The 24,786-nt window shown below is 44.9% G+C and overlaps 1 protein-coding gene across 13 annotated transcripts in view; it reads right to left on the reverse strand.

The window, feature by feature from the left end:
• Window positions 1–24,055, reverse strand: part of Cic (Putative transcription factor capicua) — a 74,460-nt gene extending 50,405 nt beyond the window's left edge. For 4 of the 13 annotated variants that reach the window (XM_076819718.1, XM_076819714.1, XM_076819719.1 and 1 more), the window contains exon 1: window positions 977–1,179. The gene's annotated coding sequence lies outside the window, so the exon portion shown is untranslated. Of the gene's footprint in view, window positions 1–976; window positions 1,209–3,135; window positions 3,290–23,591 lie in introns of those variants that run through there. The other 9 variants (XR_013086404.1, XR_013086403.1, XM_076819716.1 and 6 more) reach the window with 7 other exon arrangements.
• Window positions 24,056–24,786: the final 731 nt, after the last annotated feature.

Here is a 24,786-nt window from a genome sequence, read left to right on the forward strand (position 1 = left end):
CTAAGTTAGTAATGTGCACTTGCTTTTAAAATTACGTACTGCGGACGTGCTAAAAGAGAATTTTGATAAAAATATTTCTGGGCGTTGTATTTTCCTAACTATGACACGTAAAAGATTTTCGACTTGTCACCGGCGACTTAAATTGGTACCGAACAATTAAACGCACGGAGGAGAAAGTAGAAGATTCCCCAAATGCCGTCTACTTCGAATATTATCCAAGTTAAGTTCTGTGTACTATAGCTCCGTATTTCGAAACACTGTTTACTAAGAAAGTCACCGCGATCTTTGGTCCATTATAGTAACGGCAACCAATATGCATTCACAGATAAGGAGATAAATATGAAATTGCCCACAATGAACTAAATAGATATCTATTCGGTTATCTATTAATAGATACCTATTCAGTTATCTATTAATAGATACTAATAAACATAATCAATCACTATACTATATGCTAAGCGCAAATAATTTTCTAAATTAAAACTAGATTCTTTGATATATTACAGCCGAATCACTGACGTATAAGTATATCCACTTCTTATACCGAAGAGTACTACTTAGCTCATTTAAAAGGAATGTTCCACTAAGCGATTAGTTTCGAATCACCATAAAATATGCACAAATACTAACAATCAGTGCATTCTTTCATTTGAAATGTATTACAGCAACGTTTCGATTCACTCGTTTGATATAGCAACAGCAGATGTAATGTTAAATGAATTTTGACAAATACGCCAATATCGAACATGGGAAACAATCATTTTTCCATCAAGCATAAATTTCGATACAGGTTTCACAGAAAAGATGCACTGTACAAGATTCTGTATATTACAGTGTACTTTCAGGACACTACGCTTCTTGAAACAAAATGAAAGAAAACGGGGAACAATTCCGCGAACGAACCGCACGAAGGGCTACGGGCGCGCTTTACGCGCGCATTAAAGCAGAATGAAAATGAAAAATGCGTGACACTTACTAGGGCTTGGCACCGTCAAGGATTACTGGGAACTGATAATCCTTGCCTGCTGGCCGCGTTTACAGCTCTTTTGTGCACACTGAGGAACCATCTTGCCTTACGATTATTTATCCCACGGGTCACGACGAGACAGTTACTTTCCCATTCAGGTTGTTTCGCCGCAGCATGATCAATCGTATCGCGCGAAGCCCGATATCACGTACGTGGCGGAGCACTATCGTCTGTCAGGCTTCTGGAAACGCATTCGACAATGCACACAGGGAACAGACAGACACTTTCATAGAGAGCGAGAGAGAGAGAAAGGAAAACAGTCGTCGCGCGTCGAAAACGAAGTACAGCACGTACACACAGCGCGGCGACCGATAAAACTCATCCAGAGAACCATTTATCGCGCGTTTAACGGAACGCAGAGAGAGGTTATGGAAGAAGAAGCCTCGGCCTCGGGGTGAGCAAGTTTCATCGGCGGAAGAAGCGAGAGAGAGAGGCGTAGGCACCAACGGAAGAGCCCGAAAATGTGTTACGAAAAATGTAAACGCGACACCAACAACAGACGGCAGACGACAGATATGGAGCACGGGGCAGGAGGGGGTGGTGGATCGGTAAGGAAGAAACGGGTACGGTGGATAACGACGAAGGAGCGCGAGATGAGATCGGTGCGTGACGGTGGTTTTTGCATGGCGTACACATCGCGCACTGTTCTTAGTAAAACTCGCTGGGAGTCCGCGAAATTCACGTACCGCGGCCTACCAGGTCCATCTTGGCTCGCGAGTTAAGCCGGACGCGCACGTTCTTTCCCGTTGCCGTCGTCCTGGTCTCTCGGTTGTACGCTGTCGTCGTTTCGGCCAGCGTTCGTTTTCTCGATCGTCCCTCACTCACGAGATACAACGCTGTCGCGCGCACACGCCGCTGTTCCACTACTCACTAACACAATAAATCCATTGTGAGAGAGCAAGGGGTAGAGGGGGAGAGAGAGAGAGAGAACGCGAGAGAGGCCTGGCAGCACATTCCGCGTGCACGTAAGTACGGACGGATACGAGGGTGTACGACGGAGTCCGGCACGGCACGGCTCTCTCGGGTCGACTCGAGGCGACTCGAGCCGAGTCGAGTCGCTCGCTCGTTCGCGGATGTCGTCACGCGGCGAGGGAAGAGACAGAAGAAGAGAAAGACGTGGGGAGAGAGGCGGGAGAAAGGGAGCCGATACGAAAGGGGGGGGGGCCTCCTGGTGGGGCGGCGCGGAGTTAATGTAACAGAGAGAGATGCGGTGAGACAAAGTGACGGAGAAGCTACGAGAAAGAGGAGAAGAAAGAGACAGAGAAGGGGGGTAGGGGTAAAGAGAAAGAGTGAGAGGGGAGAGGGAGGAAGTGTGTGTGTGTGTGTGTGAGAGAGAGGGGGAGAGAGAGAGAGAAAGAGAGAGGAGTGACTGAGCAAAGGTGAGGGAGAAGAGGCAAGTACGAGTCGTGTATGGTCGTCGTATAAATAGACGAGAGACGGTATAGGCGTCGTATAGTATAGTAAGACTCCTAGGGCAGGTAGTGGATGCTCGTGACAGCGATGAAACTACCTCGCTTACTTCCACCATGAGCACAGAGAGTCACTGACACACAATGCAAGAGCATCGCGCACGTGCATACACACACACTGGCACGCACACGTAGCTACGTGTTTCCCACAAGGAAGCAGCACAGGGAACGGGCGAGCGAGCAAACGAATAGCACGCACACACAAAAGAGCATTCTCGCGTAGCGACTTCGCACGCGCACGCGTAACCGCCGACCACACACGTACGGCGGGATCGGAGTACGTGTATCTACACTGGGGCTGTGAATGCCGTGGTCGTGGTCTCGTAGGCCGCCACTCCGCCGTGTCACCTATGCCGCCGAGTATCGACGATGAACGTAAGGATCGACACGAATTCCCGGGGACCATCGGCACCGCGCCACAACCGACCCGGGGCTCGTGCTGCCCTTGCCACTGCCTGTAATTCCCGTCGGCCCGTCTCCCCAGCGAATGCGCGTGCACTCGCGTCGCGAAAAAAAAATCCGTCACAGTAGACCGACCGAGCAACCGGGGAGGAGATGGCGACTACAATACCACGGCACGGTCATGACGTCGCCCACGTCGGCTGTCGGTGCACGTTCCGCGATATATTTCTCATTTACCATAGTCCATGGAAGCCCGGCCACTGTACCGCCGAATTATTGACATCTTTCCTGTCGGGCCTGTGCGTGCCTCGCGGTCGGCTCTCTCCTTCTTTCTCACTCCGACCGCCGATGTCCCTCTTCCTTTCTTTCCGCCTCGCTCTTTCTCATCGAGTGCACGCGCGTACGATCTCGGACTACACGGTTGCTCAACTGAACTCCCTGCGACTTTTGTCGAGCCATATAACCGAGCAGGCAGCGCGCACACACGCCACCACTATACTACTACCATTACTACTAGTACCACCACCACAGACCCGTTGCTGCTACCACTGCGCTACTACTACCTCCGTCTCGACCGCCTCCCCACCGCCCCCCCCTCGCCGCTGCTGCCGCCGCTGCCACCACCGACCTTACTTCATATCTCGTCGAGCACGTACAGGGATGCACACATGCGCGCTGTAGCGTACACATCGCTGACCGATTCGAGCGAGCCGAGACGGCGCGCGCGCACTCACTGACAGCCGCCGCTTCACTTGCGCCAAAGAGCGCTCCCTCTCGCACCGCGCGGCCAGCTCGCTCGCTCCGCTACCTTACTCTCGCGCATGCATACAGACACACCAGCCAGCCGATTGTACAAAACAATCTATCTCTCCGCAGAGGCGCGCGACTCGGTGTGCATGCACGCGCGCGCGCGCGCGCGCCTGTGTTTGTGTGGAAGCCTCTAACCCGGAGCACACCTACGCACACCAGCGGACCCCGACCGTAGCCTCAGGACCGTCGCCACATCCCCGCGGACCCGTGGGCTCTCTCGCGCGCCCCTTCCTACCGCCTTCTTCGTGTTTCAAGGAATTCGTCGATGCGAACGTCTGTCTGCTCCTCTCCGCGGTCTTTCTCGTTTTCACCGATGCCGCGCTTATGCTTTCGAATTTACTCGCGGTGCAGCACACGTCGATATCGTTCCGTTTCGCTTTCTGCGATTACGCTCGCCCCACTTTTCCGAATATCGTTCTCGTAACACGGGGTGCCTCGAAGCGGCGAGCGCGATTTTTAACCCGGTAAAAGGGGTAGGCTAACGCGAGTCTCTGCATAAATTGAATCTCCGTTCTTATTTTCGTTCGCGTATTAAATTTCTACGCGCGTTTCTAAGTATAATAACCTATAACCATTGTAACAATGTATATAAGATTTCTGACAATAAAAAGATATAAATAAAATATCTCCTGCTTCTTTTCAATGAAGAGGTACCTCTTTTCCATTTCTACACGAAACTGAGGACGCGAAGGGAATTAGTTGCGGGGAAAGTCAAAAGCATTCTTTGAACGTTAAGAGAAATGTTCGGGAGCATAATTACATCACGCAAAGTTTAAGTCGAAGCGCAACGCAATTGTTCGTTTAGAAACAGTAGACCAAAATATATTCCTAAATTTATACACTTTCTGCCCCCTCCCCCCCCGTGGAAAACAATTAAACGTATTGCCCGAAGATCTTCGATAACGAGGCAATAAAATCTATTCTCGGCATTCCCGGCACGTAATTTTGATTCACCCTTAAGGAACAAGCGGTGCATACTAATTCATTGGTATGGAATGATAATCGATAGTTAGACAATGTTCGCGGCACGCGTGTTTAATATCTATAAAAGGAGATAGAGAGTGCTTTATTAAAAGAAAAAGCCTGATACACCCTGCGCGTTTAACAGCGCCTACCACCCTCCCCCACCCCCTCCGCCCATTATTTAAACTCATGGAAAAAAACCTTCGAGCGTCTTTTGTTTACAGCAATGAAATAACTTCCCCGCGTAGAGCGAGCGGATCGGCGTTATCCCACTTAGTCCGCCGCTATTAAAACGATCAGAAGCGCGATAATTATTCCCCCCCCCCCTCCCCCACCCTCCCACCCCGGGCCGCATTTGCGAACTACTCACAAACCGCAAATATTTGCCCAAGATACTAGGAACCTCCTGCCGGAGTCGATCATCCGCTCGCCTAGACGTAGCAACTTCTATATCAACATCATTATTCATCGTTCAAAGCCTTCGTATGATACGTTGAACCGACCAAAAGGATCCGTATATTAGCGGCCCTGTTGCGTTTCAACCAACCGTGAAACGAAACATCCACTGTACACAGGGAATTAGGTAGTGTCGCCGGGGTAATCTGATAAATGCAGCTATTTAAGGCGTGCCCAGCGTTATAGGAAATCTCCGAGCGCGAGACCACTTGCTTTTCGTCGAGCGTCACGGGCGCTACGTTAAAATCTACGCATGCCTCGTAGACGTAGTAGGCATCTGGCGTAACAGTAGCCTCTAGTATCCCATGCGTACGCGTTTGTAGAAGAGGCTCGTGCATCGCGCGCATACACGTCGCTTCCTTCGCGTACGTGTTTACGGGTGGCAGAGGTACGGTCGCGCGGGGCGGGGGGGAGGGGAGATGGGGGAGGGGAGGGGGAGACGAATAACGCGTAGGCTCGTATTACATTAAACACATGTACAGTAAAAGCGTAAAGCGCTGTGAATGTTGTGATACAGTTAGTGCAGTGGGACCTCGATTATCTCGAATGATTGGTGGACCCACGGTGTTCGAAAAGATAACGACAAATGTCGTCGAATATTACGCTTACGAATTAGAACCTCCGCCTTTCTTTGTCACGCGCATTAGTCGACGCGAGCTTTTGCTCATTTACCATAATATTATCCAGGAAAGACTATTTTCGTCCTCGTTAAATTGGAAACAGATGTAGTTAATTAAAGCGATCTCTTTATTGGTAAATTCGAAATTTCTTTTCGAACAAGTGGTCTCTGGCTACAGCCCTGCGCGCAATCCATACGCGAGCGTGCATGCACGGGGACGTAAGAAACGGAAAGAGAGAGGCTCGGTGCATGCGTACACACATGTAGCTATATATATATATATATACTTGTACTGCTGTGCGAGCATCTCATTGGCGTAGAAGCATTTTCTCTACGCGTTCCCTTCCCATGCCTCGCACGCACTTTCCCTGAACCGTGTCTAATCGCTATTAATTTCACTGATTTCTACTATTCCATTTGCTTAAGCGCTACTAACAAAAAAAGTGTAACAAAAAAACGTCGCGAATAAATATTACATTTCCACAGACTTCTTCGCCACTGCCAATGTACGTTTACTCGAAACTCTTGAGGAGGCGTAAATTCATAGCCTCCGTAAGAGTGGAATAAAAAAGTTAATAAGAATGCGAGCGAAAAGGCGGGACGTAATAGGGTTCGGAAGCTTTGTTACAAGATACTTCTAAGTGATGAGTCACTCGGGAACGCTGTCGTTCTTATTGCCGATAGTATTATTAATTCGCGGGATTTAAAAAGCTCTATTATTCGAAGGCCATTTAGAACGGTTATACGAATTCCACTTGAATTCTCTGCCAGAGGTGGAACACGTCCGGCAGGGACTTCATCAATGAGGCACCGCGGAGTACCTTGTAGTGACTCGATTCCCCCCTTCTGCATTTCCCTTCATAGACTTTCGTGCGCTGTCGATGAATGGCGTAACCTCGTTATGGGACTTCACGTGGATGGCTCTGTGTGTCCCGCTAACCCCGCGAGACACGAGGAAACTTTCTTGCAAGTTTCGCGAGGCCGAGTGGCTGGATTCGATCCTCAAAGGAGCTGGCTCTCCTTCGTTTAAATACCAAAAAACACTCCGTGAAACACGAACGACAAAAGTTGCAATTATTCAGGATCCCATATATAAAATCAACGCTGGCAAAGTCGAAAGTCCGCGAAGCCAGTAATTGCAATTACGGGCGCAGCGACGGTGGGGAGGAAAGTAATAAATCAGTCGTGCGTCCAAAAGTGAAGTAATCTATTACAGAATAAAAATAAATTAAATTCTGGAGTAACCCCGCGCATTTCTAATAGAGTTCATAAATTCCTTCAAAACCACCTGCAAAGTTATCTTCCCATTTTTGCCGCTTAATTCCTATTTATTGCCCCTCCCTGAACGAAACCCTAGCCACGCCCCTGATTGCAATAATTAAAGCGCAAGCTCAAAATCTCAGCCATGCGTATAAAATGTGTACACCCAACCTCCAGGAATAATTATTACCTCGCTGACGCATCTCCCAAGGACAACGGTCGAAAACTTACATTGTTTGTGGAAATAAATCGAAACTAAGGCGAACACCTGGTAGGGCGAAATGGTTGGGGCGCGAGAAGCTTGTCTGCGCGGAGGTGCGATGAATGGATAAAAAAGATTAGGACGAAGGGGTTGGGGGTGAGCGGGGGCAATCTATGACGGCGACGCTGCATGAATTTCACGTGAAAAATTCAATGAAAAGATGCGCGATCGGCTATCGGACTTATCTTCGAATTCGGAATACAATGCGCGAGTAGATACGATACTGCAGCCGGAGCAATGTTGAATGGGCCGCGGCCGATTGGCTGGGCTCGGGTCACGTGCGCACCACTAGACATTCATTCTGCCGCCACAACTGGTCCGCGTATATTTGTACGCGCATGGGTGGTTCGTCGGGGCCGATACGGCAGCCTTTATAAACGTATAAATAAACAAATATTACGCAGCCTCCTCCCCTCTCGTTTTGAGGCATCGAGCAAAAGAACATAATCGCGTTGCACTCGCGAGGAGTATGCGCGAGGTTCTGGTCACCGGGTTCGGCTGGACTATTGCGCAGATAGCGCATATCGCGTGAAACGATATATCGCGCGCGCGGCGCGCACCGATTTAAAATTTCGCGGGAACTTGGGATTGAAAATTTGAAGGTAATTGACGGGGCCATTCAGAAGTACCTCTCACTGGGAGTGGTGTTTGTTATTAAGGGGGTTTGAATTTACTTCTATGTGACAAAAACAGTTTTATCGATAAAAAATTTTCAATGAAGGTACACACATCTTTGAATAATATATCAAAACATTCCGAAAACTTTAAATGCGTTTTTCTCGAAACCACGTTTTCCGAAACGGTGTACGCTGTAATTTGAGTAAAACTCTATGGATTTTTATACAATTTTGCACAGATGTTCTTAAATGTATTTTCTATCGTCCGACCGACAGTTTTTTCGATTCGTTGAAAAATAACAAAATAGCTACACTTTGAAGCAAAATACTCATTTTTCTGTGTAAGAAAATGGACTTTATTCGCGCATAAGTCGGATAAAAATTAATATCGAAAAAATTGTCCGTCGGACGATAGAGTTTGCATTTAATAACATCTGTGCAAAATTGTATAAAAATCCATAGAGTTTTATTCAACTTAGAGTGTACACCGTTTCGGAAAACGAAAAAAAGTTTTCGGAATGTTCAGATATTTGAAAACAAATTGTATATATTATTCAAAGATGTGTCTATCTTAACTGCAAAATTTTTATCGATAGAAGTGTTTGAATGCCTCTCAAATTCTAAATGTGCTCAAACGTAGTTTTTCGATCTCCACAACTTAATACTTTCGAATATATTTTGGAACAAAATTTTTGATAAGGTATTCTTTGCCACTATTTCTCCTAATTTTCCTCATATTTTCAGAATAATTAAGTACGTTTTGCGTTTTCTTTATTTTTTCCTTTCCTTGCCTCAGATATAAGGTTAATACACAATAGGTACAAAATATGTAATTGCTTCCTATCTCACAAATGACTTACACCACTATCGAAATGAACGTGGAAGTGTCGCGGCCCATTATGAAAGTGACACTATCATGTCAGTGCTTACATGACGGCTATTTTTCAACAATTATTTCGGAATATTGAAATATAAATCAGTGTAACATAAAATAAGAGAAATTTCAATTTTGTTTTTTTTTGCGTTACACCACTTTGATAATCACCACCACAAATATACTTAAAGATATTTAATATATTTAATTCTTATTTAGTGTGATGGTGGTGCTTACATCTGAGTAACCAGCTTTTCCTTTTTTTTTCATTTATGAAAAATCAGTGTTACATCATTAACCGGTTAACTGGCAATGTATCATATATGATCAAAACAAAATCTGGCCAATTCTGCTTATGTATCATATATGATAAAAAAATCTGGCCAATTCTGCTTATGTATCATATATGATAAAAAAATCTGGTCAATTCTGCTTATGTATCATATATGATAAAAAAATCTGGCCAATTCTGCTTATGTATCATATATGATAATAAAAAAATCTGGCCAATTCTGCTTATGTATCATATATGATCAAATGGAATAACTTTTTTGATTTTCAAACGATTTGAACGAAACTTGGTATGTAATGGTTTTTGGGGTCGCTGAATCTGAATTTGGCATTGGAATGGTAAAATTCAATACGGCCGACCCAAAATGGATGCCAAAAGGAGGAAAAAATAACCCCCGGATACGATTCAGTGACTCAAAAAAAACCCTGTACACCAAATTTTGTGTGATTCGCTTAATTTTTCGATGTTGCCAGTCTGGGCACGAATAGTAAAAAAATCCGTGCCAGTTAACCGGTTAATAGAAAATGGCAACGTAACCATATTAAAATAAATGGGTACTAAGAATCGTAAAACTAAAAATAACCGCGGCGACCACCCAGAGAACACTTCGTCACCCACAGGTTACGAACCACTGGCCTAGCCATTTTAGAAAATTTTCGTCTCTATTAGCAATCATAGCCGTTTTGTAATACAACTAGAGACTCCCAGCCTTAATGTGATGGAAAGATTCGACAACAAAAAGTAGGGGAGTACTATATATTACACAGTGGCGGACGGAAGAAAGTTTACACCCTTTAAATTCGCATAAATTTTTGGAATTAGTCGAAAATCGCGATCGACTCTCGGATATGTATGTATAACTTCCGAAAAACAATAGCTTTTTAACTGAAACTTTTTTTTTAAGTAGTTCATAATACTATGTAAAGATAGTAAAAAAACGAGAAATCTTGAACAAGCCGTTGACTCGTAAAAAAAATCTACAAAATGTACAAATTTACCGAGGGTTCAAACCCCCTTAACTATTACATTTTTTAAAACTACTACTATTTAACTACGACTTCTTTCCTGCAACGAATTCTGCCCCTCCCCAAAGGCTCTACCTATAATCCCGCTGATACCCCGGTTCATCGGTACGCAAGTACCAAACAGTTCGATAAATTCTAAAACTCACCCGGCGATAATCTCGGCCGATCATCAAGGCCGTTGAACGCAGCGATACAGAAGGCCCTATCGGTGAGCCGCGATTCATGGCCAGTCCGCAGATTGTCAAAATCGCCAGTTTCGCCCGTTGTGGCCGTGCAAGTAACGATAATCCTTTCGAATGAGTAATCGTCGTCGACGGCCTACGTTCATTGAATACTGACCACGCGCGTGACGTACGTAGGTACATTCATTTATCGACCCGCCAAAGAAATCGCGGCGCGAAGCGACGTTCCCAGAGCCGCCACGTCGGCGGCGTCTCGCGGACGAAAGTCATACCTGCGTTGCTCGAAAGCCATTTTCCTTCTCGCCGCACGGGCAGCTTCGAGACTCAACAGGTCGAGGCGCGAGCTCCGGGATACGCGGAGCGACGAAACGGACCGGGAAACGATCGTCGCACCTCGGGAGATCGCGCCAGCCAGCCGTCGAAGCGGCTCGAGTCTCGCCCGGGGTTTCGAGGAGCTCGGCGATCGCGTATCGTCCGCATTTTAGGTGGGCAATAAATCAGTGTCCCGTATCCGAGGTAACGTCCAGCCCAGTGACACAATCAAGGCTCGATCCTCTCGATAACCGTCGGCGATTACGGAATCGTTCGCGCGACACGTCCCGACAACCGGCAACAGATTACATAATAAATCTCTTGCCTCGTTGTACAGATGTACCGCGGTAACGACGCGGTGGCAAGGCCTTCTTTTCCATCTCCGTCGGCTGTAATAGCTAATCGATAACTGGTTGCCGTCTACGAAGGCGGAGATGATGACTGGGGAAAAAAAAACCGCAGCCACGCCGGGATACGTGCGATATATACGCGGGCGAATAATTACAGAAAAACGCGCGATGGCCTCGGCGGGAACGTCGATAAGTTACAGTTACCGCTTAACAGTACTGGATGAATGGAGATCGACGAATAAGTGCGTGAGCGGCGCGACGACGATGCGCGTGATCGCGCGTGCACTTAGCGAGAGTGAGACGGTCTTTTGTGAGCAGTCGATTTTGAGTATTTTTTTTTTTTTTTTTTAATGAATAGTGAGCTGATCAATTTCGACAGCTTTAGCTACAAAAGTAGTAATCGGGGAAGAAGGGAAGCTTGATGAAAATTGAGAAATTATTGCGACTAGGGTGGACGCACCATAAACAAGGGAAGATCCTAAACCCGAAGGGGGTGAAATTAACCCCTGAAAATTCAGCTATTTTCTGATTTTGTGTTATAACTCGCGAACTGTAAGAGATAAAAAAAGTATCAAGACAAAATTTACTTCTTTTAATTAGATCTAGCATTTGGTAAAAAAATTATTTTACTAGGGTGGATGCACCACTAACAAGGGAAGATCCCGAACCCGAAGGGGGTGAAATTAACCCCGGAAAATTCAGCTATTTTCTGATTTTGTGTTGTAACTAGCAAACAGTAAGAGATAGAAAAAGTATCAAGACAAAATTTACTTCTTTTAATTAGATCTAGCATTTGGTAAAAAAATTATTTTACTAGGGTGGATGCACCACTAACAAGGGAAGATCCTGAATCCGAAAATTCACAAAATTCTGAAACTTTGTAAATATGCAGGGGATTTCCTCCTGATTACAACGCAATTTTTATTTGCTGCCCAAATTCACTCGAAGGGGTGAAATTAACCCCTGAAAATTCAGCTGTTTTCTGATTTTGTGTTGTAACTAGCAAACAGTAAGAGATAGAAAAAGTATCAAGACAAAAGTTACTTTTTTTAATTAGATCTATCATTTGGTAAAAAAATTATTTTACAGTTCACGAGTTATAACAGAAAATCGGAGAATAACCGGATTTTCAGGTGTCAATTACATCCCCTTTGAGTGAATTTGGGCAGCAAATAAAAATTGCGTTGTAGTAAGAAGGAAATCCCCTACATATTCACAAAGTTTCATAATTTTTTGAGTTTCCAAGTTCGGGATGTTCCCTTGTAAGTGAACACGTGCCAGTGAATGAACATTTTTTATTTAAACCAGTGAAATAAGTTATTAAAATAAGCAAGCAATTTTTACAAAACGTGGAATCAATCGCGCTGCAAACGTAAGTTTACAATAGTGTAAATGTTCATTTATTGGTGCGTTTACTTACAACCTAAGGAGGGAGTTGAAAGTACAAATCGCTCGCTCCGTAATAAAAGGAACTTCTTGAAATGTAAATGACAACTCGAGGCAGTTTGCAACCCTAATCACAAAAATCTTCTCCACAATACGTAAGGAAGATAATGTTCGATTAAGCGCAAGATAAGGAAAGAACGACGATGGATGACTAAGTTCGAAATCTATTTATTAGAAACCTTATCTATTAGCTCCTCTAATTACGCGATTATAAAGGTCGCATGAATGCTGAGGAACGAGCGTCGAAGATAGCGTTCCCCTTTCCTTTCCCCTAGAACTTAGGAACGTTAGATCGAACGGCTGGCTAATCGCGATTCCGGTAGCAACATGCCCGGTGTCTCGTGGCTGAATGACATAACGTGGAGAAAAATTGAATCGCCCGATAATCAGCGTCGAGCGTGCTATCACAGTGTTACCGGCGTATCAGCTCGAGAGGTGCCCTCGCCGACACGTATCGCGAGTTATCGAAGGAGAACCACGGGAGGCCGATATGTAGATTATTTCTTATCGATCCCCACGCTAATAATAAGCTAGAGCTCCGATTGATTTCGTCTTGCCGGAGGATCGTTTGACCTTTCACATTCGCGCGAGGGAAATAATTTTTCGACGGCACTGGTACGCGTACGTCCCTAAGCCGTATTGTTGCTCCCACTTAACGGAAATTGAATCAGTCCCGCTGTCTATTTATATAGAAGAATGGCTCGCCTATTAATAGCGGCCATTTGCCCGGGGGAGGGGAGAAATTTCCCTTTGCTCTGCACGAATTTGATCGAGCAACCCTCGAGTGGGCGCAACAAAAACTCCAATAATTGATAATTCCATTGGTATCCTACGATGTTGAATATTACTATACGTCGCAGCTCTGGTTGGCAACACTGCTAGGGCTATGAGAAAAAGGGACAATAATTGAGGAGTGATTTTTCAAAAGAGCGTACTTTACGTAATTAAATTACATCCCCCAGTGGCACAAAACGCTGCGACATAGGTTTAATTATTTTTTGAAAAATGGAAGTGAAAATACATGTTTCATACAAAGGGTCTTATTTCCAAGTTTGCCTCATGACGTAGTGAAATAATTTTTTAGCACGAAACATAATGAACATATTTCCTATACTCGTCTAGGAAATTGTTATGAATTCGAAAGAAAAGGGACTTAATTCCATAGGGTTACCCGAACATATACTAAATTAGTTTAAAAATGTATCCACTGTCATTATATCTTTACAATGAAATGCGACAAAACAAAGTAGCCATAAACAGTTTATGCAAGTTCTGGGGCTTATTTTCGAACATTGTTTTTAAATAACTATTAAAACAATGTCGCCTTTAAAACAGTACCGCTATCAGATGGAAGAATAAAATGTACGTGCACTAATAATTTTTTTAATAAACGTAGGTTCTGCAGTTTTTGCGGTTTTAAACGTTTTTTCTATGTGGAAATGTACCCTTTTGAAAAAGCACGCCTGAAATCCCAGCTCCTCATACAGATAAGGGGAAAAGTGTAGAGTTTTACTTTTGATTTTTAAATTTTCTTCGCGGCACCTCCAGAATAGTTGCAATTAATAAAAAAAATCTGTGTAAAGTTTGAACCCGATTGGATAAGGGGAAAACATGCCCCTGGACCCTTAAACGTTTAAATAATTACTTAAAAGCGTACAAAGTCGATTTTATTTAATTATCCTTTAAGTTATTGATTACATAAAAAAAGCATGTCAACTAAAAGTTGTAGATCCAGATAAGAATCATCGTATATATTCTATTACTTTACATTTTTTCTAACTCTGAAAGTTCAAATGTTTCAAAATTATTCATCTCAAACAAACTGGTGTTCCAAATATACTGCACTCCCTCTATTCATTTAAATGTTTAACAGCCCAGGGGCTTCCTTTCCTCTTATCCAATTCGCCTCGAACCTTACACAGATTTTTTCTTTACTAATTAGAACTATTCCTAACCCTAACCCACCCTAGTGTAGAGAGACTTGGAGCTAGAGGACACCTGTCCGGAGGGGAGCAGAATTACCAGCAATACGGACAAACGGTTATGCTGATGTGGTTTCTCACAATGCACAGGCGCGTATTCCCTAGCAATTTCATTCTCGCCAGTGAGTTCCAAAATTGCTCATTATCTGCCATTATTCCTCGATGAATAGATGAATGCGTTCTACGTAACATCGATCCCTTTTGTTTTATGCAATCCCCCTTTCGAGGCACGTTACGCGCAGCTGACGAAAATGTCAAATTTTTCCCCGGGTTTCGTTTGCACGCCTGCCGGCGGACGAGGGTAATTGGCGGAGTGATCTTGTAGCGACGCTAGCAGCTCCTGCACCTCGTAATCAGTTGCGCACTGCCAGACTGCCCGGCAGCACCACCCCGTTCTGCTATTATTACACGCAGAATCAATCGAAAGTCTCTATATATTTGCGTCACGCGTATCCCGTACGTGTGCGCGCACGCACACAGCCGCGGCTGCCCACGGACGGTGGTTAATAGACGGGGCTTTTCAGCTTGCAATCCCGCATAATGTAATTTGTTTGATCACCCACTAGAGTATACAGCCGACGCGCCTCAATTGAATCTCATGATCGAAGAACGCGTCCGCACTGACGCTGATCGTTCTGGACGGAGAGAGAAAAAAAAGAAAGGCAGTCCTTTAGCATTTAACCATTTGCGCTGCAACGGGCGCGCTATACGCGTCCTCCTTCGTGGCACGCTCGATAGAAATCCTGGTGGCACGCGCTGCGGCTTGCCCGCGTGTTGGATCGGTGCAAAAGTTCCCTCGCTTTGTTCAGCTAAGCTCTTTATTGAAAGTAAAAATATATAACGGGCTGTTTTAGTCGGAGTATTTTCCTCGGCTATCTATGACCTTTCGCCAGTTTCCTGGTAAAGGTACAAATAGGTGTGGGGTCGTTCTTAAGGGGTTACGCCACCCTGAGGCGCTCGAAACAGCACTAAAATAGACGAATTTTTTTTAGTGGTACTATGAGGTTGAAAATTATTTATTTTCTTCTTATGGGTAGAGCATGTGTTAGTGCATATATTGTATAAATACTGTACAAAAATGTTAAAAAATGACCGAGTTATTCGTTCTCCCGCGAAGCTCGTCCGCCGTTACACGCGTGACTAACCTAACAAATTATAACGAACATGTTCGTCTGAAATCAAAGACCCGATGATTATCGTGTTCCTTAATAAAATACCTACGATGTAGCATAGGGATTTGAGAGAAAAAAATTTATTGCACAAATGAGAGCAAAGTGAAAAAAATTATACGTTTTTCACAGGGAAAGACGAATTTAAACCATTAATTATATACGAATGGGGTATAGGATGGAAAAACTGATATACTAGATCGTAGATAATACCATTAAGAATATGCGTGCCAAGTTTGAACTCAATCGGACAAATAGTTTTGGAGATATTTGATAGGTCATCTTTGAAAATGTAGTTTCGAGAAAAACGCAAAAGAAGAAAAGTAGAATGGTCGCTACCTGCTGCTGAATATCGACATCCGCGCCTCGTTGAAAGCCTATAACTCGGCTGTTTCGGGGAATTTTTGCGTCTACGGTGACTTAAATTATTCTTGAAACTTCCCGTAATAAGAAAATGCAAAGAAAAAAAAATCCTGTTTTCAAAACTTTCAGGGTGGCGTAACCCCTTAAAGTAGGGTGACCGTACGTAATATTGCCCATGTTCCTAAAATCGCCACTCGTTATATCGCGCAAAGTAAGCACTAAAATTTATCGGCTATGCAGTGAATTACTACCTAAACATATGTAGGGAGACATACTGTAATTGCAGCGGCTAATGGAATATTATGTAGAACGTGACATAAACCATGCGTGTACAGATGTACCCCTACCTACTGAGAAGCATTGTATGATCGACATTTTATTCTGATTTACAGTTGAGAGATCTAACTACACTTAGGCAAGGGAAATAAATATCGTGGATGAGAAAATGTTTAACAGGTTGTTGGAATAATAGTGGCGCATGTTGGTGAAATGGAGTAAATAAAATTTCAAGCAGTTCGAATACCTAAGTAGAGGCATTAAATCGGAAAGGACCTTTCGCTTTCGGTTACTGATTCGAATTATTGATAGATGGAAAACAAAAGCATTTCGATCTTTTTTGCTGGAAAGCGGACGATCTGTTAACCATATATGCTTCTTACATATTTAGATGCTTTGATATACTCTGATGCAATTGAATTTTAACTCCTAAGAGGGTATACCGCAAGAATCGTTCACGCTTACACGCTCTTCCTTCCACACAATCTTTTCGTACAATTGAATTCATCGCCAGGATTTCCTAATAATTTCCATAACGTTTATGAAACCTTGCAGTCGATGTTTACTTAAAAAGCAACGCGCACCTCCGCGCTTCTGCAACCTACATTCCGGAATTTACCTCCATTGACTGCGTTATCTTTTATATCTACCAGCTGATCGTGTGTAATTCTCATCGATACCATCTTCGCCATTATACTCGGCGAGGCAAAATCAGGTGCAATCAATCGTTTGCGCCGCAATTAAAAATGGAAGAAGAAAAGTATTAACGATGAAATCTCCGCGAGCCCTGTCGGACTCCTGTACAATAAGCTTTCGACGTTAATTTTCCACGCGTACGAGATAAAATGTTCTGTTTCTCCGATCAGATAGGTGGGTACATGTACCGGTAAAAGCGGATCGTTTTTCTCACTTCGATGCCGAAGCAAAATTCTCTGCTTTTTCCGTCATGCGTTATTCAACGATTGCGCGCGACGAGCACCATTTTGCGTGTAAACGGGAAAGTACGTAGTTACACGAGAGAGTCAATAAAAAGAAAAATACATACCAGAGTGATTCTAAAGTAAATGTCTCGAATAACGTGGATAAAAGACGCGATAACAGTCGCAATACGCGTGGCCGTGCAAATGCATCGCCATGATAGCGAATTACCAGGAGTGGTGATTTGTTTTAGAAAGCATCATTGAGATATCGAGAATGATGTATAGATTTCATTTCATTTTTGTACGTTTTGTACAACTGTGGCTAATTGTAATGAAGAATCTTTTCTGATCGATCGAGTGCATTCAACTTGAAAATATTCAGCACTACTTACAAGGGAACATCCCGAACCCGGAAATTCAAATAAATCAGAAACTTCGTGAATATGTAGGGAATTTCCCCCTGATTACAACGCAATTTTTGTTTGCTGCCCAAATTCAGTTTAAGGGGGTGTAACTGACTACTGAAAATCCGATAATTTTCCGATTTTCTGTTATAACTCGTGAACTGTAAAATATTTTTGTTTACCAAATGATAGATTTAATTAAAAGAAGTAACTTTTGTCTTGAAACTTTTTTTCTATCTCTTACTGTTTGCGAGTTACAATACAAAATCAGAAAATAGCAGAATTTTCAGGGGTTAATTTCACCCCCTTCGAGTGAATTTGGGCAGCAAACAAAAATTGCGCTGTAATCACGAGGAAATCCCCTACATATTTACAAAGTTTCAGAATTTTTTTAATTTTCGGGTTCGGGATCTGCTCTTGTTAGTTCATCGCTGTATAAGTTAACTCTCGCCTGGCGAATGCAGGAGACATTTATATCCCATTTTAAATGTCGAACTACGTGCATTTCTTCTTAAAGAAAATGAGGATTTTAGATCATAACAGGATCAGATTTAAATACAAAAGCTTATGCTGAGGTGTGCATGGATTAAGCCATTAAACTCTGGGTCAAAATGGACCCCGCATCCGTCGTGGAATCGGGGCTTAACACGAGTATAAAACGCAATGAAATATCTTAAAGGCAATAAAAAACACACGTTTCATACAGTATTCTATTTATACCAGAAACCATCTGCTTTTCTTTTCCATCTAGCCTCGGCCCATGTATCACCAATTAAAAAAAAATCGGCAAAATCGCCATTTTTCAGCTTCCTAAACTAGGTTGTTTCCTTAAGGGGGCATAGTACATTTTTGCCCAAAAATTAAGCATTCTTTATGATTTTTTTCTATATGCAGTTGAAAAGCTAGGAAGATTGGGTTTGTTGCGCATGAAAGATCACCGTTTGAAAATATTAAAAGAATTTTTATTTAAAAAAAAACACTCGCTATATTCGCTCAAGGTTGATCCCTCGCGGAATGAGTAGAATTGCGGTGCCATAAATTCCGCCTTCCATGCTTATCTGGAACATAAAAACAAATCAAGACAGTAAAATTTATTACATTTTGTGGTCGTTGACCGAGCTGATTGTTAAATTTCGCATTTAAAACAAAATTGCGGACTGCCAAACCTACAATTTCAGAGTCGAAAATTGATTCCTACAGTTTGACAGTCCGCCATTTTGTTTTAAATGGAAAGTTTAAGAATCGGCTCGGTCAACGGCCACAAAATGTAATAAATTATAATGTCTTGATTTGTTTTTATGTTTCAGATAAGCATAGAAGGCGGAATTAATGGCACTGCAACTCTACTCGTTCCACGTGGGACGAACTTTGATTGACTATAGCGAGGGGAGGGAGGGTGCTTTTTGCGTAATAAAAATTCTTTTAATACTTTCAAACAGTGATCTTTCATCTGCAACAAACCCCATCTTTCTAGCTCTTCAATTCCGTTTAGAAAAAAATTCATAAAGAATGCTTAATTTCCGGGCAAATAAAGTACTATGTCCCTTTAACCCAAAACAACACATCAATTCCACACAGAAAACTCTCATAATAAAACATCTATATTCCCCCTAAGTAGTATTAAAATCTATATCTATATCTATACTATTACATAAAGAGAGAGCCGATTTTTATATTCGCGCAAAACTCAAGACCTATTGAACCGATCTTCTTCAAATTCTAACAAGTTATTTCTGCATACTCTAGGATGGACATAGGCTATGTAGCATGTCTCAGAAACGCGTTATTAACATGTAATTTATGTGTAAACATTTCATGTGTACGGCTGGTTTGCAGACCACGTGACCCGTGTATACGACAGTCTACTTCGCGCGCGCATGCGCATATTCGGCCCCCGCGATACCTCGATCGCAGCAGTACCTTCATGTCACCACCAGATGGCAAAGCTTTTCGCGCGCTTTCTCGCTAGAGAATGATCGTATGATTAAAAATTGCTGTTGCAGATTTATGTGCACCCCGTGTGGATGTTACTATGCCCCGGGTGCGATCAAATTTGTCAATATCATCCCCTTCTGCTCCGACGTATGCAATACTAGCTTCGCTACTCAGCTTCACCCGAAATTTAGATTCTAATTTATAAAAAAAAATTGTTTTTAATTAAGATACACATGTAAATCCTGGACTAAGAGTGAATGTTACCAGAAGGTTTTCATTGAATTATGATCCAGGAATTAACGAAGTAGGTATGTTAACTTAGGAGAAGTTCAAGTAGAAGCGACGGATAATATTTGCCATCATTGCTCCGGCAGGTGATGCGCAACAACAATTCATCCTAATGTCAGAAAATCATTATACCAAGAATGTTATTTTCTCCAAAATATTACGAAGAAATCAATCTCTTTTCAAAATACTTAATTTCCCTAAAAGATATTAATAAACATGAATTAGTCACGCTAATATTTCGAGCGAAGCCAAGATGGGGGACGCTAGTTAATTCATAAGTCAGCCGTTCCCCGCGAACGTCGACCAGATCTCCGACAAAATCTGCCTGACGCAAAATACCGTCGTCCCGATGTCTCCGCCGTTCGACCTCGGTCGTCAACGTCCAAGGCTCGTCATCGAAACCGGTCAATTTCCCCGGTTGCGTGCGTGCATGCGCGACCGGATATACGCTTCCGAAAATATTTCATTCAACGTTCAGCCGCCGTGTGCCAAGCATTGACCGTGGACGACGTCTAGCGTGTGTCTATAGACCTATTCCGTCGTCTATTAAAAGAGTAGTAGGCTGCAGTCCCGCGATTACATGCACGTAGACCCGCCGTCCGCGGGACAGGCGTGTGTACAGTGTGTACAGCGAAACGCGTACGCGGCGGCCGCCGTTGTCACGCGAACCGCGACGGCGACCGGCGACAGTTGCATGCGCGGGCGTCTCGATACGCTTCTCCTTCGTCGAGCATCGCCGCCGCCGACGCCGTTCCGGCCGCGGTTAGCAACAGATTTGACCAGGTTCGGGCTAAACGACCGACGAATCGAAAGGGTCCCGCCGCCAGAGGCTTATCCGCGCCTCCTCGACGCCCGGCGAAACGGAATTCGCGTTGCGCCGCGCAGCAACGCGATTCCGCCTACCGCGGGGTAAGTCACGGCAGGCGAAACACCTCGACACCTCTGCTGGGCTCGGTGCGACGCGAAAGAATGCACGAGACGGGAGTTAGATGGCGTCGAAGATGGCGTGCTCCGCCGGTGGTAGTTTCGTTTTGTCTTACTTTCATTGCGCGCGAGTCTCTCTCGTTATCCGAAGAGTCGATTTTTCCACTGGCTCGGAGGTTCTACTTGCACGACGACCGAAAGCCCGCGACCGACCGACGCTTTTGTGTCGGTGGATAAGTCGCGCGCGTTAAGAAGCTGGGTTTCAGAGTGATTTCGTAACACGTGGCGACTCGCCCAATGTCTCATTGATTGGCACTGGTAGCATACGTGGAAACAGAAGCTGAATTCCTAGTTGCCTCGGTTTTGGCACCCGCTTCTTACCCGCTCGAATGGCTGGCTCCTTCGAGTGTTTCCTTTTCGTGCTTTTGATGCACGAATCTGCAATAGCATTTGTAATCTCTGCTTTGTTATACTGTACTCGTCTCAGAACTATAGGGAAGATACTTATCGAACAATGATGTTGAGAAAATGAAATAAAAGGTCCTGAGGAACGTAAGGTTCCCTTAATTGGCCACTTACTTTCATGTTCCTATAAAAGATGGCAAATAAACGAATAAAAATACAAGCGCGAAATATTATATCCATTATGTATTCATAATTTAATGCATCGAATTATATAGCTTCGTTTAGCAACACGGTAGAAATCAGCCTACTCTAATACGTATCTCCCGTGCAAGAAAGAATAGAAACTGTGCCTAGCAACAACCGCTCAACTCTGATTCATCTGATTTCCGTATCGAACTACGTAATCCGTAACCGATAAAAAGCAAATAATATTAATTCCCTGATCTCGCTAATGAGTATTATAATACCCTGCTAAAATCGAGGCTTATCGGGCGCAGTGAACGTTAATGAACCGAAGCGCTGCACTGGCGGATGGAAGAAAGTGTATACGTACGATACAGTAGCTCGCCTATCCTGCTTAAAACGAGAGGAAACCCTTGCACTGTTTTACCGATTGAAGGACGAAGCAACCGCGAAGGAAACGGGCAGCCTCGCGTTGCATGGGAATGGTTACGCACAAGATTCCAGTGGAACGTCCTATCGAAGATAGACTTCATAGAAATACCAATGGTGTTCTCTGCCCGCGCAACGCCATTCGTCCGCCACACATAGAACTGTGCACCGATTAGCTCATCGGTTGCACGCGCTGCATCGGTGACCTGAGCAGCGAAAGTTCTTTTGTTTACCTGAGAACCAGCATCTCATATGCTTGCACGAGGCATCTTTACGAAATCATAGCTTACACTGCGCCGAATGTGTAACGTAATCGCAAGGGTTGGCAATCGCGTAAGCGTTATTCACCGAGCAATTGAAACCTAACCTCTTTAATTGGTACACGCTCCAAGCGCGTTTGGGAAACCTATCAAAAGAGAGTAGAAAAAGTAGAATGGGCCGGAGTGTTGAAAGATCGGAATAATATAGAGAAACTGCTTCTACTCGCCTGTGATACTAAAAGGATGGTTGGGTCACACTTAACTACGAAGGAACGAGATTTTGTGCGTTTCGAAGTTTCAATAGATTTATCTAGGTTCCTATTGCTACACTTCAAATGAAGCACAATGCTATTGCTGCGGAATATCACAGAAATAAATCAATTTTAACCTAATACACGAGTGATAGAAGGACTACTATTCGTGGTTGATACTAACCGTTCCATTACTTCGCCACGATTAAAGTCAGGTCAATCTGATAGAATGGCGGTTAGAACGATGCCTGAACGAGATGAGCCGCGTGCATGCATCATGGCGATTACACGTAATCAATACACAGTAATGTGGGAAAGAATGACGCGCAAATATATCGAATGAGTTTGTTGCTCGATCGATTGTAACTTTCACGAGTTGCGGTGGCCCGCTCGCTCGCTCCTTCGCTCCGTTCACGTTGCACTTACATGTCGTCAGGTCACGCCTAAGCATCGGCACACAGAGAGATACGAGCATACGTATCTTTGATTCATATAGAATATCGCTTGTGTCACGAACGCGTTCGATCCCGTGGAGCTCACGTGCCGTAAATTATTCGGTGAGAATAGCAGAGCAGCCGTGTCGCAACGCATGCGCATGCTCGCACTCGAGGCAGAAATTAAACTGTGGATCGCTGCGATCGAAATAACTCGCGACGAAGAACAGGTTTCCTCGGGTCCGCGCGATAGGATTGGCCCGCACCATAGATAAATCTATGGATCCGCGGTGCCGAGGGACAGTCGCGAGATTATCATCTAAAGTCAATGAAAACATCCTTACAAAACCGACCTGTCGGCTATGAAACACATTTACCACGCTCCGACACTCGCCGCACAAAGCTTTTATACTTACGAATAAAGAAAGGTCTTGGCGAAGGCGTTCGAACGAGTTGTTTCCAACATACGATAAATATTATAACGATTATTGGGTGTTACTATTCTCATACCTTTCGGGAATGATGTTCGGTACCGAGTTTCACAGACGTCGAACCGTCAACACGCATGATAGGTGGATTCGTAATGCAAGAATGCCCGAAAGGCTCCACGGTCATCTACCTCATCCCGTCTCGCTCTATCTTCGGCGGCTATTTTCAGGTCACGTCGTGCGTACACTACTAATATTTCGCATTTCATTCGCATATATTACGCGCCGGTATATATCCGAAGGCTCGCGCTGGCGCACGGTTTCACGTCAGCCTAGTGGAACGAAGCTTAATTGCATTTTCACCTACGTCCCCGCCGAGAACCGACCAATGCTACTCCCGGTTCCTAACCTCACTCTTTTTTTCTCCTTTCCTTTTGCCCGCTCTTCTCACCGCGAATGACGAAACGCGGTCGGCGCATCGTGGCCCGGCGTTCTCCCTCTATCCCAGGGCCTATCGCTCCCTTTCGCTCTCGCGCATCTTGTGACAGCGTGTCGGCCCTGAATCGGTCTTTACCTGCGGCCTCCGTCGTGTCCGTGGCAACGAGCTTGCTCGAGTCCGAACAAAGGCGAGAAGGCGGCTGCGTGTTGATAGCGCGGACGAGGAAGAGGGGGAGGAAGAAGAGGAGAAGGACGTGAAGGAGGTGAGGAGGAGGAGGAGGAGGAGGAGGAGGAGGGCGAGAAGGAGGTGATAGCAGCCGATACGTTCTCCTCGTTCCGTGTACAGGCGGCGTTACTGTCGCGTGGAACTCTCCTTGCTTGGAAACCACTATCGTAGCACCAACGCACCTTCTTCCATGTTGCATGCACGGCAGATCAACGGCGAGAGGTACCACTAGCATTGACGTACACTTGCGAGCGAACGCGACGCACAACACGCTACGGTCGAGCACAGCGAGAGGAAGAGAAACGTCACCCGGTAACCGGTGCGAACTCGCGTCGACTTCTCGCGTAATGCGTATATCACGGCGCAACCTCCCGTCCAAGACTGATGCACCACGAGTAAGACACACGGGGGGGCCCGATCGCGACTGCCGCGTGAAAGAGAGAGAGAGCGGGAGAGAGAGAGAGCCCGCGACGCTCGGCCAGGCGCCATTTACAGAAGCGCACGCATCGACGCCACCACCCCCCTCCCGTTCGTCCCACTCTCGCAGCTCTCGTCGCGCCCCACTCCCTTCGACTTCTCTCCGTCCCGTTTCAACCCGTTCTCTCTCTCCCCCTCCGACGTATCTATCCGACCTATCCCAATTACAGCAAACGTCCTTGAGGTGACTAACACCTCCGCGCCCGTGCGCCGTGTGCGAGCGCGAAGGGGGATGCATGAAAGCAGCCGTGGCCCGAGGAGGTGGAAAACACGGTGATACCGATGGTGGTGGAGCAGCGAAGGAGGAAAAGGAGGAGGTGAGCGGAGCCAGCGAACCCTCGTTGCCGAGAGCACGCGGTGACGAGCGTAGCAGACCGTACTTCGATGTTACTCGGAGAACAAAGACAGAGAAAGAAAAGAGCGGCGGCGAACGTTCGCCGCCGCGTGTAACGCTCGGGCTTTCTTGAAGCTGTAAGCAAAAAGGAGGGGGCGGCGGGGGGGGGAGCAGGCGGGTAGGATAGCCATGCTTCTCGAGCGCCCGTACGTGAGAACGAGGAGGTTATTCACTGTTCCACGGAAACCTTCCAGCGCAAACCGCGTTGCTACAGTAATGCGCCGTTTAAAATCT

The sequence above is a fragment of the Andrena cerasifolii genome, chromosome 9, assembly GCF_050908995.1.
Source record: "Andrena cerasifolii isolate SP2316 chromosome 9, iyAndCera1_principal, whole genome shotgun sequence".
NCBI lineage: Eukaryota > Metazoa > Arthropoda > Insecta > Hymenoptera > Andrenidae > Andrena > Andrena cerasifolii.